The 14018-nt window shown below is 36.4% G+C and overlaps 1 protein-coding gene across 1 annotated transcript in view; it reads right to left on the bottom strand.

Annotated features, from left to right (window-relative positions):
- PRKCA (protein kinase C alpha) overlaps window positions 1-14018 on the bottom strand; it is a gene marked incomplete at its 3' end in the record, with an annotated part of 161330 nt that overhangs the window by 133920 nt on the left and 13392 nt on the right. The gene's annotated exons all lie outside the window — the stretch shown is intronic.

Raw genomic sequence — 14018 nt, forward strand, 5'->3', positions numbered from 1 at the left:
TTACCATAAAGTATTTCAGATATATCTGGCACATAGACCAACTAAGCTGCACTTATTATACAGCACTAGGCTGCTCGCAGAATCCCTTACTCTGATAAACAACATAACACACAATGCCGTTCAAGCATGTTAAACCATGTTCCAATACATTAAACACCCCACGAAGAGTGCTAGAGTTTCCCTTCATTGCACATCATAAAAGTTACTCTTCCTTATAAGATATCTGTAAATATAAGGCTGTAATGTCACAATATACAGGGTAGGGGTTCCTAGGTTATTTTTAGCCCAGACCAGCTGACTGCTGTAGTTCAGAGTGCAATTTGTTGAGTGTAATAAAAGAAAATGAATCTGACAGTAAAGGAAAAAGATGGAGGTCACATAGAATTTCATTACAAATTGATTTCTAATTATAATATTAAATTACTACACTTAACATTTAAAGAATCAAAAAATTGTTTCAGAATACATTTCTAAAATATTTGTTTATGTGAAAATGACTGCTAGTGGCAAAGCAAAATAATAGAAGCCACAGATCCTGCCATTTACTAATTGCATTTTTGATGCAAGTACTATCATACAAGGCTTTAATGAAATTAAATAGCACAAACTACATTTCACTTATTGCTAATAATAAAATATGAGTAATTGAAAAAAAAAATAACAGTCTTCCTAAAGACTCAACAAGAACTAGAGGGAAATACTTCATTTCAAGTAAAATCTGAATAGTGAAAGAGTGGTGAAATGTAAAACTGAATTTTTTCAAATACATGCGAAACAACATACTGGGGAAGTTTTAGTTTCTTGGAACACATCCCTTCTCGAAGTTTGACATTCAAAGTGTTCTAAAAAACACAGAAGACCCGTACCAAAGCGTAAACCCAGCTGTCCGCACACTCCAGGAACCACTGCCTGCCATCCTGAGGGAGGATGCCCAGGCAGGTTCCCAGCTCTCCTGTTCATGGCACTCTCCCTCTGCCAAGGCTCCCCCTCTCCTCTCTTCTCTGCTTCCTGTTTCTCATTTCCTTCTCCTACGTTTTCATGTGAATAACTATCATAACGGCATAAATTCAGAGCAGGTAAACTCTTGCCAGGCACAAATCCCTTCCAGGGTGGGAGAGAAGAGAATTAGCCCACACAAGTTTCACCCCAGAAGTTGGAACTATCTGGGCTCTAGAGGCAGGGTAGGGCAAGCCAGGGCATTTCAGGCTAAACCCTTCTGCCCCATTGCTCCAGGCTCCAGCGCAGCCCTGCAAGGAAGCAGGCTGGTATGCAAGCATTTGCCATCTCCAAGATAAGTTATGTACTCTCCCTCCAGCTTGAGAGCTGCTAAACTAGAAAGAATCTGACTCAAATTGAGGTCAAAGAAGGAGCTGAAGATGAAAAAGGTGTTCCAGGATGAAAGAAGCGATGTCAATAAGAGCAAATACTTCTAGACCTGAGTGGGTTTATAGCTATGTTATATGCTGTATTTTTAATACATCTCTGTTTCATTCCATCAGCTTCAAATAAGGAAACATCCCAAAGATGGTGATAGCATGCTGAATTTGTTGCTATCTGCAGAAATTAGTTACTATAAATAGTTTTTCCAGGCTTTTTAAGACGCAGCTGTACCAAGTTTCCACCAGAATCAAAATCGCTAAGACATCCATTTACTGCATCATTGTCTATTCCACAAAGGTTGTGACAGTATCCCACCACCATCCCTTTTTTTTCTGAAGACATCCTGGTCACACATTTTAATCTTATTATCTTTAAAGATGGAACACCATCTGCAATAAGCTTTTAAAACGTTTCTTCTCTATAAACAGAACCCAGCGATGATAACAAGATTCTGTTAGTATGACCGGATAAAATTTTGCTGTGTTAATCATGACCCAAAAACAGTGCCATGGTCTAAAAGAAGGATTCTAAATTTCAGAAATATAGTACAAACCACACTAACCTTAACGTATGTTGCCTCTTCAGCCCTTACACATAGCCTTTCAGCTGCAAACAGTGATTTAACAAAGCCAGGGTAGTAGACACTATCGGTATCCATAATAATTTGCAAAAAAAAAATCTCACACCCACATGGATTTCCTAAGTTAAATCTTGTAATGGACTAAAACAGAGGAAGCAGTGCACTGACATTCCAACCTAAATACATAAAATTTTTTAACTATGAAATCAGAATTTAAATTCACACCTGTCAAGCAAGCGATAAAATGACAATACTGGAGCGGTGACAAGCTTGGGTCTGGCACGGGCAGGGTTGTTGCAGTTTGCAGAAACTCATCGCAGAACTGAACTAATGCCAGCTAAATGGATGATCTTGGGAACAGATTACTCGGGAGCAAGCAGCCACTGAGAAAGGTATCCGTTATACATTTGTTCTCATTTAAACAACCCTTGAGTCACGTAGCGTCCTACAGAAGGCAAAAGAGGTTTAGAAGAGAATACACTTTCCCATCAGAAAACTAAACGGAAGAGTAAGAGAACATAACTCATTCTTCAGGTATAACAAGTTATAAAAGTAATTCCTCACTGAAAGCTGAAATTAACTGACTCTGCTTCTAGACAATGACCTCCTCTATAATATTCTGCTCGAAAAACCACAACTTCCCACCAGCCAAAACCCCCCACACCTTATTCTGCAGAATAAAGAGCAAGGGCAAACACAGGAGAAGCTCTGATGAAGCAACACTGTACAGACTACTGTATCGCTGCTCTGAATCGCACTGTTCTGTTCGTATACTGACTCATCCCTTTAACAGTCACACTCCTTAGGACAAGGATTCTTGTAAAGCATAAAAACATCTTTGCACAAGACTGCACAACAATGATTAAAAACAAAAGAAAAAGTCCTGTCTTACATATTTATCTTGTGTCCTTGATTCTGACACAATCTGTGTAACCCAAGCACTGCTAAATATCACTGGTTTACAGGTGGAGACAGTATTAGTCTAACCCACAAATGAGATTCAATGCAATTACATTTTTAATGTTTTGGAGAGCCTTAAATCAATGACAGAAATGCAGAGTGTTACTCTCTAAACAGAACATTTAGAAAAACCAGAGACATTTTTAGTTCAGAGTACCATAAGCATGTTATGATCTGCAAGTCCATGTGTGAAAAGAAAGCCTAAGGGTATGCATACACAGGTAATAAGCAAAACTAGAACACCTGGATCTCTGATAAATTTCTGCCTTTTAAACATATCAGTAATCTGCAAGTAAAAAGTTGTGTTATCAGAGATCTTGGTATTTTCTCAGCAGACAGCACGGAGATTTTTTTAACCCTAAAATAAAATACCATCTGCACAAATTGCTCTTTTCATAAAACTAATCTGGAGACACAGGCACAATTTTAAGAAATATACTAGTTTAGTGCATTCTTCTAAAGAAAGCTTAGAGTTTCCCATCAACACAAAAAACATTTTGGACACAGCTGTTTTGAAGCCGAGAAAACTTTGACATTTTAAATTGTTCAATAGAATCTTTGTGTAAACTGACCTCATGAGATAACTTACTAAGATATACAGAGAGAGGCTTCCACATCCCAACTCGACGTGAAAGCAATTCACATTTTAAAACCAGCACTGACTAATTTTAGAACTATTATGCAGATACCACACTTGTGAAAAAACCACCTGTGTTCTACCTCTCCTAAAACCGAAGTCCAAAATATGCATTAGCAAAAAGATTTTTTTTCTATTTTCAGTCTGAAACTTTTGAAGGATTCATTACCAAGAGTGCTGAAAGAAACTAACGTTTTATCCTCTGTTAACAAGTAATACAGAACTCATTATCTTCCTTCAGGGCTTCCACTTCAAGTGCCACATCAATGCTTTGCAAAGTTCTGGTGCTGTAATTGCCACTACGCTTTTAAGGACAGGTAAGTGAGCCTTGCGGCAGAGCGTGAGATGGTGAGGAAGGGAAAAGACTGGGAGCACTTGCATCAGGGCTACATGATAGGCAACTTTAGAATTAGGACATGCTGTTATAAAACACAGTAGGACATCAATTTCTAAGAGCAGACATGTGGCCTTGAAAAGCATCCTCATGGCAACATGGATTATGCCATTAAAACGAATTAATAAAATATCAAAGTTGAGGGCTAAGCAAATGTTAAAGGGTTGATTCATAGCCCTAATGCTTTCCTTTTGAATGCAGAAATTAAGACAGCATTCCTTCAAAAATAAGGAGGCAACATACCTAGTGAAGTCGAGACTAAATCTGGAATTACAAGCAACTAATACCTGTAAGCTTTAACTCTTGGAAAGCCACATAAGCATTTAGGCTACTGCCCACCAGCTTGCACGCAGGCAGATTTCAAACTGACAGAAAACCCGAACAAACTACAGAATTCACTTACGCAATAGTCAGAGAAACAAAACAGTTGGAGAGAAGCCACATGAACCCAACTCCAACTAGGTCTGCTCGGATTTCTGAAAAGAGCTCATTCACATGGTCCACGCTTCGTTGTTCAGCACAGCTGTTTCTAAAGCCACTCCCCATTCTAGTAATGTTTTTCCCATCCTATTTCACAAGACTTAAACATATTTCCAACAGATGCGTTTTGTACTCCAGTAATTTAGTGATATTTCCTGATGACTGGTTAACACAAAAGCTGTAGCTGGTTGATCCAAAGATTGCATCTGTTACCCTGCATCTTGCCATCAGGTCAGAATGAGTTTCTAACTGCATAAGGAGATACCACAGAAGAATAAATTACTCTGCTTTCAAGCCTCAACCTAGGGATAAATAATTTGCCCATGCAACAAGAGCTAGAATTAAGGGTTCTATTTTTTCAAAATAGGCTGTAACAGGAAAAAAAAAGCAACAAAAAAGTAAACATTTTCTTACCAATATTAGAGATAGCACAACAGAAAATACCTCTTGATCATTTTCTCAAGCAAGATCATTCTCTTTTCCATCACCTATTCTATTTCTGTCATCCTCTTAATTTAATTAACTGCATACAGCAAAATAACCTGAATGGAAGAACTCATTTGCCCTAAAACTCAACAGTAACTACAGACAGAACTTGGTTCAAGGAGCAAGTTTCTCCTACCTCAACACACACGCAGAGCCATCACCCGAGCTTTCCTTACACACAACAGCACAACAGGAAAGTTACATATTAAGTGACGAGGACTTATCTGCTGAGAATAAGTTTTAAGTATATCATATTCTGCTCCATTGATAACTATATTCTAAAATAAGAGGGGGGAAATGAAAACATAGAAACATCTCCATCTCATTAAGCCTGGCAGAGCTCTATTTACTGAGGCACGCAGAGTGCTGTAGGCTTTTCCTAACAGGATCAACACTGTGTAGCATGGTAAAATCATCCAAATTATTTCACACAGTGTATTTATGTATTATACATGCACAGGGGATGAAGCCATTCTCTGAGTTACCTAGGAATTAAGGGTTGCATCTTCATACTACTGCTTCTTAATTACTGTTACAAGAGATGCCTGTATAATGAGAAGGGTTTTTTTGCATGGTCCGTAAGTTGGCCTCTCTCTCCTGATGAGGGATATATTATATCCAATGAATGTTTCAGGTGGTGTTTATAGCTCTGTACTTACATACAGCCATAAGGAACATAATTTAAATGATATCAACTATTTGTATGACAGAATATTTTCATGTAAAATTTTGAGAGATGTTATCATGTTATTAAATTGACATTTCAATACGGGCTCAAGCAAATAATTTCCACTTCAAAAAAATACATATAGAAAGTGATAGGATAATATGTGCACATATCAGCACACCTAGTGTCTCTCTAGGTTATTAAACCTATAAACCTGTATCAAGGGCATCTCACTTTACTAACTATTAATGCAGAATTCCACGTAATATGAGGCTTCAGTTATTCAGAGGATCTCTGCACTGCAAATAAAAATAAGTATTGAAGCCTATACTATTAACTACAGATTAAGGTCAGATCCCAGCAGTTGTTCCATATAGAACCACGCAATAGACAGACGTTCACTGACCGCGATAGCAATCCATTCATACAAAGCAGCTTGCAAGATCCAGGCTTTAAAATGTTAAGAACATTTATTAGCTCAACATGAATACAATCCTACAAAGAGTACCCCTGGCTGCAGAACTGATATGAACTGGGTTTTGGAAGTTCTGGAAATACATCAGTTATGCTACCTGCTGGCCAGCCTAGTTTCCATTCTCTACACTTCACATTTGATGGTTCTAAAATTAACCTTACTGATTTTATCACCGATTTCCTTTTCATTTTGCCCTGTTAAATGTCAAATGATCCATATGTCTGACACTGCCCTTTTAATTATTACAACAAAAGCTTAAAGATGATACCATACCCATCCCCCCACCTCTTCAAAGCAAGGCTCAATAAAATTTAGGCAATGGTAAGAATTCAAAGGTCAATATTTGCATAAGTTGAATAAAAGCCAAGAAAGAGCAAGATTTATTAAAAATTTAATACTACAGTAAGTTCTACAACCAGTACTCTTTCTAATGCATTTTTTTAAATTACAAAATAAGCTCCATGGATAGTGTTTAGGACTTCATTAAAATTTACGGAGCATATTTATCAATGCTTTTTGCAGAAAGCTTGTTATAAAACCTGCATAAACCCAATTAGACCTCCCTAATACATTAATGATATATGATGAAGTCTTTTATTCTCTTCATCAATCTTCAGCTACACATTTACTTAAATAATCAATACTCCAAAATTATGATGTGTCCATAAATTCATGGCCTTGCATCAATGAATTTGCTTACTCAATATCTTCTAACATGAAGTCTCAGTCACCGTCAGCCACATTAACCTAACCACCCACATTTTATTGTTCTGTTATCAGGATTCAAAAGCACTTAAGATGACAGTAGCAGTAAAAAGCCTTGGGACTTTACATGCCCATTATGGTGACTGGGTTGTTTAAAAACTGGAGCTGTAGTTGCAGCGTATGATTATAAATATGCACACCACCACAGACCCAGAGAGAAGTTTAAGGCACAGGCAGGAAACAAAAGAATCTGAAGTCAAAGACCTACAGAAACCAGGAGAGGGATGCAACGGTGACAAAGGTTTGTCCTCCCTTTTCCCAATATAGAAACAGCTCTATTACCAAATATTTTACAGTGTTCTTATTCTTTTTTTAATAAATAAAATAGAAAACGTAAACCTCGAGTAGGACAAGGCATATTGAGCAGAAGTCAAAGTCAAGCATATCTGCTCCGTTGTATCTGTTCCAGATACTAAAGCAGTCCCAGGCTTCCAGGGATAGCCTGTCTGATGGACTTTCAGGAGTACCCCTAAAACTAATGGACCTTGTCTTCAGGATACTTGTTGTCAAGTATCTGAACCCATAGAAACTACGTAAAACATTTGCTGCCTCAAAACGATGATGCAGCATATACCAAATTATGAATAAAACACAAACCTTAAATATTTGTAATATAATGTATTTATATTCTAAAATGAAAATGCACCTGGCCTTGTACCAGGTTTAGTAACATACAACATAATTCTGCTTTTGCGAAGTGTTCAAAGAAACCCAAGCTCAAGCCTAATTAAATGAACAGAAGTTTATACAAACACGACAGCTAAACTGTTCCTCATTATCCAGCATCAGGAAGCTGACACAAGACTTCAGTTTTGCAGAAATCTTCGAAATAAGCTTTGCTGACTTCTACACACATGTCAACAAGGGCAGGCATCAGTTTTACAGCCTACAAGATTCATCAGGCACACCTGGATATCTAAGGCAGAACAAAACACTTAAAAGTAGTACTCAGTGAAACAACCGGCAATGGCATCCAGAACACCAGAGCGCAAAATCATCTAATGCAACAGCATCCTGTGCAGTTGGCATAATGACTGTATGATCTATTAGGAAACAATACGACTTCTAAGAAAAATGGGTAAAACATATCCACCACTTGCACTTTAAAACCCTCTTCAGCAACTACGCTGTTTTTCAATGCTCCTTTTTAGAGGTAAATCAGGGATATTACTGCATAGGCAATTCAGAAACTAACACTAAAGAACCTATACTGTTTGCACCAACATATAGGTCAGATTTAGACAAGCAAATAGCAACACAAAGAAATAAATTACCATGGAAAAACACCACCTTTTTGCCCACTGATACTAAAATTCCATTCTTATCCCAGTATAAAAGTTTTTGTAGTTAACAAAATGCACTTTTATTCCCCAGGGTCTTCAGACTGTTGCAACAGTTGTGTTCTTTTGTCATGGACATACAGTGCAACGGAGACACCACAAACAGTTTAACTAAGCTGCACTACTAGATTTATTGAGCCTTTATTGCATTTTAAAGGCTCACACTCTAGGATCTCTCAGTAACATCCAAAGGAATTCTGAGCAATATCCAGGCATCAAAATATTTGAAACAGAATACAAACAAAACTATGTTTTTCTCCCTTCTTTCTGTAATCTTGCAACATTTGTCTCAACAGGCCTATACACGTACAGAAGAACCGAAAAATATCCACGCACAAGAGCGTACCTATTGCTTTCTACTGTGTTTGCATCCGCTTGTATTAACAGAGAAGTTCCATTTTGTAAAAATATATCGAACAGATGTAATTTGTAAAAGTCGATGACAAGAAAGGAAGATATAAAACTGACATACTTGGAATGCTCTCAAATTTAATTCATTTAAAGTAGAAGTTAGCAAACAAGGTAAGAGCAATCCAAAATCTGACTAATTTTAGGGCACATCACAAATTCAATCAACTATCCTGCCATGATGGAAAAACTTGAAAAAATATATATACCCTTATAGTCAATTCTGTTGCATTAGTCTATTTCTATATTTACTGTAACATGATTATTTTTTAACAATTCCTCCGAATCAAACAAATTCAGGGAATTGTTAGGTTGGAATCCATTTATTTGGATTATAAATCCAAATAAATATAAATTATAAAATTCTGGAATAGGAGAAAATTGAGATGCCCAGAACCCCTCATCAACTAGCAGGATGTCATCATCTTCAGACACAAAAATTCTCTGTGAATCAGAGCTTGTGTGCAAAAAATGGAAAACTAGTTCAGGTAACAGGTACTAGAGAACAGGCACTAGGTAACACTTCTTTGCCCAGGGAATCAGAAGATGCCATGGAGATTCATGCAGCGTAGTACAGAAGCAGAGAGGATGACACTGCAGAGAGATACTTTAGCAAGCAAAAGCAATGATGAGGGGGATCATTTTGCACTTTCCAAAAGTTTGTTTCAGCTTATCTACAGAGAAAACTCCTAAGAATGCAGATCATGATTACTAAGAATAACATCTTAGGAAACAAAGAACCTTTTAAAATCAACTCACTAAAACACTAACATACACCACAGCTTTCCATAAGATAAGGCTTCTTTCTGCACTCTTTGCCAGAATGGAAAGATCCACCTTTTTTTAGTATTAATGACTAATTTCTTCAGGACAAGAATACTTTGAAGTGGATTCTGGCTGATGTCCTGGTGAGTAAAGAACAAAATAAGAACCCGACACAGACTAGAAGTTGAAAGAAGAAGATAAGCTATTCTTCCAACTCATCCTCGCACATGAATAATGTTTTGTTTACTGAGGAACTAAAATAACACATTTAGCACACATCCCAGAGAAGTTAAAACTGCTATTAATTTTAAATGAAAAAATGAAGAGTGAAACATCTGTGCTTTGGAAAGAGAGTTACATTGGGAATAAAGTTCAACACTCTTCAAAATGATAATTTCTATCTTCAGTTTGTACCTTGTAGTCTGTACTTTTCCCACATTTAATAGTAAAATAAGGATAAAATCTGATCCGCTTTTTTTTGAGTCACTACTTATCTTTTTGAAGATAACACTCATTATTAGTGGTTTTGAAACCCAAGCATACAGAACCCCAGTTTCTAAACATCTGGTTCTTGTAGATTTAAAATTTGAAACTAGTTAATTAAGTTGGTACCAACATTCATTACGCTATCATTTTAAGGATCATTTGGAGGGAAAAAAGTGTCTAATTTTCAGAAACACAATCTTCAAAGTTTTGCTCCAAAATAAAAATTGCAACTTCCAAATGCAATTACAAGCTTTATCTATCTGCAAATGCTTGCAACATATACAATATTAATAGCTGTATACAATTCTTTTGATTGAAGCAAAAGAAAAAAAGGGGCAATGGCTGCAACTGTAGCTAAAAATTACAATTTTGTTTTCTGACTATGGATTATTTTCTTAGCAAAAAAAAAAAAACTTCACACTTATTACACAACGTAAATAAAGCCTTGAACGTGCCATAAGAGCTATTTGTGTTGATCATTGTCCATTCACAGACACTTCTGACACTATCAAAACCTATATATCTGATTGTAAATGAAGAGGAAATGTTTTTCTAAATCTTGACTGGCCATCGTATAAGTACAAGAATTAATTAGAATTTTGCAGCTTCATTTTAAAAACTAAAAAGTAGCAAATTAAGAGAGTAACAATGACCATATTTTTGGTGTTTCTGGACAAACTTGCATTTTTAGTTCAAAAAATGTGTTTCTGTATCAGTCTAAATAAAAAAGACATTTTGTAAACAATAGGGGACAGACAAAAATAATAATTCCAGTAAGCTTCTACATTTATAGGGACATATTCCAGACTTCTAATAAAGCTCATTTGATGAAAAGATTTTTATTAATAAAGACAGTAGTGTGATTTCAAAATCTACATGAAGACACTAGAAGATATTCTGAAAAAAGGTGTATGTGTCTGCAGTACCTTACAGTCTAAATTGTAATTAATTGCAGAAAGGCACCAAAAAACTTCCTGTAAATTGAATTATAGCTAAGAGATCAGAGTAATTGAATTATAATTAAGAGATCAGAGTAAATGACAATGAAATCCACAGAAAGATACGTACGCACGTGTTCGGTTGTCTGACTTACAAGGTAACCGTTACGAATGACATTTATGGAAGGCAGTATTCATAAATAGCTGCAATTGAAAAATTAACAGCTGATAACCAACTCCCCAGCACTCCCAGCCTCTACAAGCCTTCAACAAGCACTGCTGAAATCAGTTAGAATTATAACATTCAGCGTTTTCAGGAATTTAAAAACACTTAAAGGGTAGTTCCTGTTATTAATTATACACAAGAGAGTCCTTCACTCTTAGATCTTCCCACTTTTTACCGCGGATCTAAAAGCTGAGGAACTGAGCCTTAAGTATTTAATAACTTACTATTTTTACCTTTCGCCCTAAAGAGAAACAAACCACAAAAACGAACATAAAAGAAATAATTATCAATGCATCCCAACAGGAAAATCCGTTTTCTTCATCCTTCTGCAACTTTCTTTCCAACATTTCATTAAATCCCGTTCATGGCATAAGTCACATCTGCAAAAATCTTGTATAAAATTAACACCATATGTGGCTGCCTATCAGCAGCTGATGTGCAGTATTACACCAAAGCAGAAGGGACAATAAAGAATATGCCAAACTTTATCTTGCCCAGGACTCAAACTGGTTTATCTGTCAACTTGGAATGAGCTATCACTCCCGCATGTTTAATTAGAAGCTGAAGAGCTTCACAGAATTACATCCAGGGCACTGGAACAGTCAGTTTCTTTTAACTGGAACACACTGATGGGATATCTAACTGATTCAAGTAAACAAAACAAAACTTAACATGTTAGAAGCGTGGGAAAGGTGAAGATGGTTTTGCCCTTGAAATGTAATACATGAAAAAAAATTTGCTGCAAAGTAAGATTTCATTATGTTCCAGCTTTGATGCGTACAATATCACCAAGGAAATTTTCTAGAGAAACAGAAGTATAATGGCATATTTCTCTAATTTACTGTCATGTTCTGTGTCGAGTGGATCGTATATTTAGTGAATTGAATCTCAACTTACACTGGTATCAGGCAATCAACAGGACTGTATTTCCTCATAATATGGGACGTATGTTGCAAAGGGAAGGAAAGGGACAGTCGAAGGAGGGGAAGAATAAATAAATAAAAGCTGACAAGACACAACAAGCATCCTATCTGCATGCTTATAATCTGTATGGTAAGGTTATCTGCAGATCATTAAAATTACTGTCCTTTGGGAAGGAGTCCACAGATACACAGTCCACAGATTAGGCTGAGGGCAAAAGGCCCACGGAAAGGAGAAAGCTGGCTAGAGGAATCATGGAAACTGTCTGTGTGCAGATACAATTTATGCTCCCGGGTGGTTTTTTTGTTTTGTTCTTTTTTTGTTGTTGTTGGGGGGCAGGAGGGGGGTGTATGTGTTTGGGTTTTGCTCTGGGGGTTCCATTTTTCAACAGCTACCTCCAAGTTATATGCATGAAAATATGTTAACGAGTCAGCTGCTTTAAGTATTTCTATACTAAGTTTCCATTTCAGAAGATTTCATGCTGACCGTTAAGTTACATAGAAAGCATCAACAGTCACAGACTCTTAGTGACTTCCATGGAATTCACTTCTCAGTCTCAGGTTTATAGAAACATTAGTTAATGTAAACTGCAGCACATAACTAATAAGTAATATAAAGAGCACAAAGAAAAACCACACACATTGTTCAAACTGTGGTCTGTAATATCCGACCTTACCACAAAAATGATAACGATACAAGAGAAGCAGTTCTGGCATAGAAAGGGGAACTTACTTTGTATCTTATCGACCCTTTGGCAATAACATTTCCAAGTAAGGAAGACAGCAAATACTTGTTATGAGAAGCAACACAGCAATGTAACACGTTTTTCTTTACTAGTTTTTTTTCAGTTACAAAGGAAAATGAAGATAGTAAGATGAACAAGAAACTGTCGGTAGGGGAAACACAACTATCAGGATGGAAAGCCAAGAACTGAGCCTCGATCCATACACAAGAAAGAATTAATTGTGCTGCTTCGTCTCTAAACATGTTAGAACTGAGGATTAATAAAAACTGTACATGTCAACCAGGTCACAGGTGTTCAGAGGTTTCATTGGTTCAAATCTTCCGATCACAGATATAGCATTAAAAATTAGTTTCTCAACCATCTCTACAGAGACCTTCAATACAACATTTTTAATGAAAATACTTGATTTAAAAAGAAGGTGGCATCAGTAGGTTCTTTGGTTTTTTCATTGTAGAAGAGAGGTCAAGAACGAGTGGATAAAAGATAAAACAATGCAGACGAAATGAAGTGCTGGTTTAATGTGCCAATATGATATTTGCAAGGACAGTAAAAAAGAATAAAATCCAGCCATTTCCATTTTTAGTGCAGTAGTTACTATAGATGTCTAACCACCCAGAACCAGCAGTGTTAGGGAGCGTACCTAGCATGACACAAGCTATGCCAAAAAGCTTACCACGTCGACTTGAGATAAATTCAACATTCAGAAAAAAATAGTCTGAAAATAAATTGAGGGAAGGTAAGAAAAAAAAAAGTGGGGAAAGCAATAGTTGCACAGATTAGCTGGACATAATCATGGGCTTTAATTGATTTCTCTAATTTTTATTTATGTAAATTAGAAAACAAACACAAAACTCTTCCTTAGCTAGTTATTATCCTTAATCCAAATGTATTTCAAAGCTAACTATAGCAGAATATTGCACTTCAGTAGACCCTGCAGAAACCACATAAAAGAGGGAAAACTTGCAGTTAATAACTGCAAATTTTGACCATTTGGGAGAGAATTAACAACAGGCCCTTAATCAGGAGCATGAGTTGATCGCATTTATATTACTGTAACTAAAAATATTTTCACCTCTAGGAACTTGCTGAGCCTTCAGTGCTGAACTTAAAACAACCTCTAAACATACATAAATACACATTCCTCAACATACATTCTTCACATCTTAGTGAATCACTATTTGTTGTGCTCTGTTCACCAGAAAAACTTTTGTTATACAAATCAAAGAAAGAAACAACTATAGGTTATACTCAGAGTGTAACAGTGTATCAAAACAATGATGAAGCCAAAATTTAACTTAAAAGCGCGCTTAATTTAAAGTCTGCTTTCCTAAAAGAGGAACTTTCATACTGTGGCATATTGAAAAA

This window comes from Aptenodytes forsteri, unplaced genomic scaffold (assembly GCF_000699145.1).
Source record: "Aptenodytes forsteri isolate BGI_AS27 unplaced genomic scaffold, ASM69914v1 Scaffold86, whole genome shotgun sequence".
NCBI classification, from domain to species: Eukaryota; Metazoa; Chordata; class Aves; order Sphenisciformes; family Spheniscidae; genus Aptenodytes; species Aptenodytes forsteri.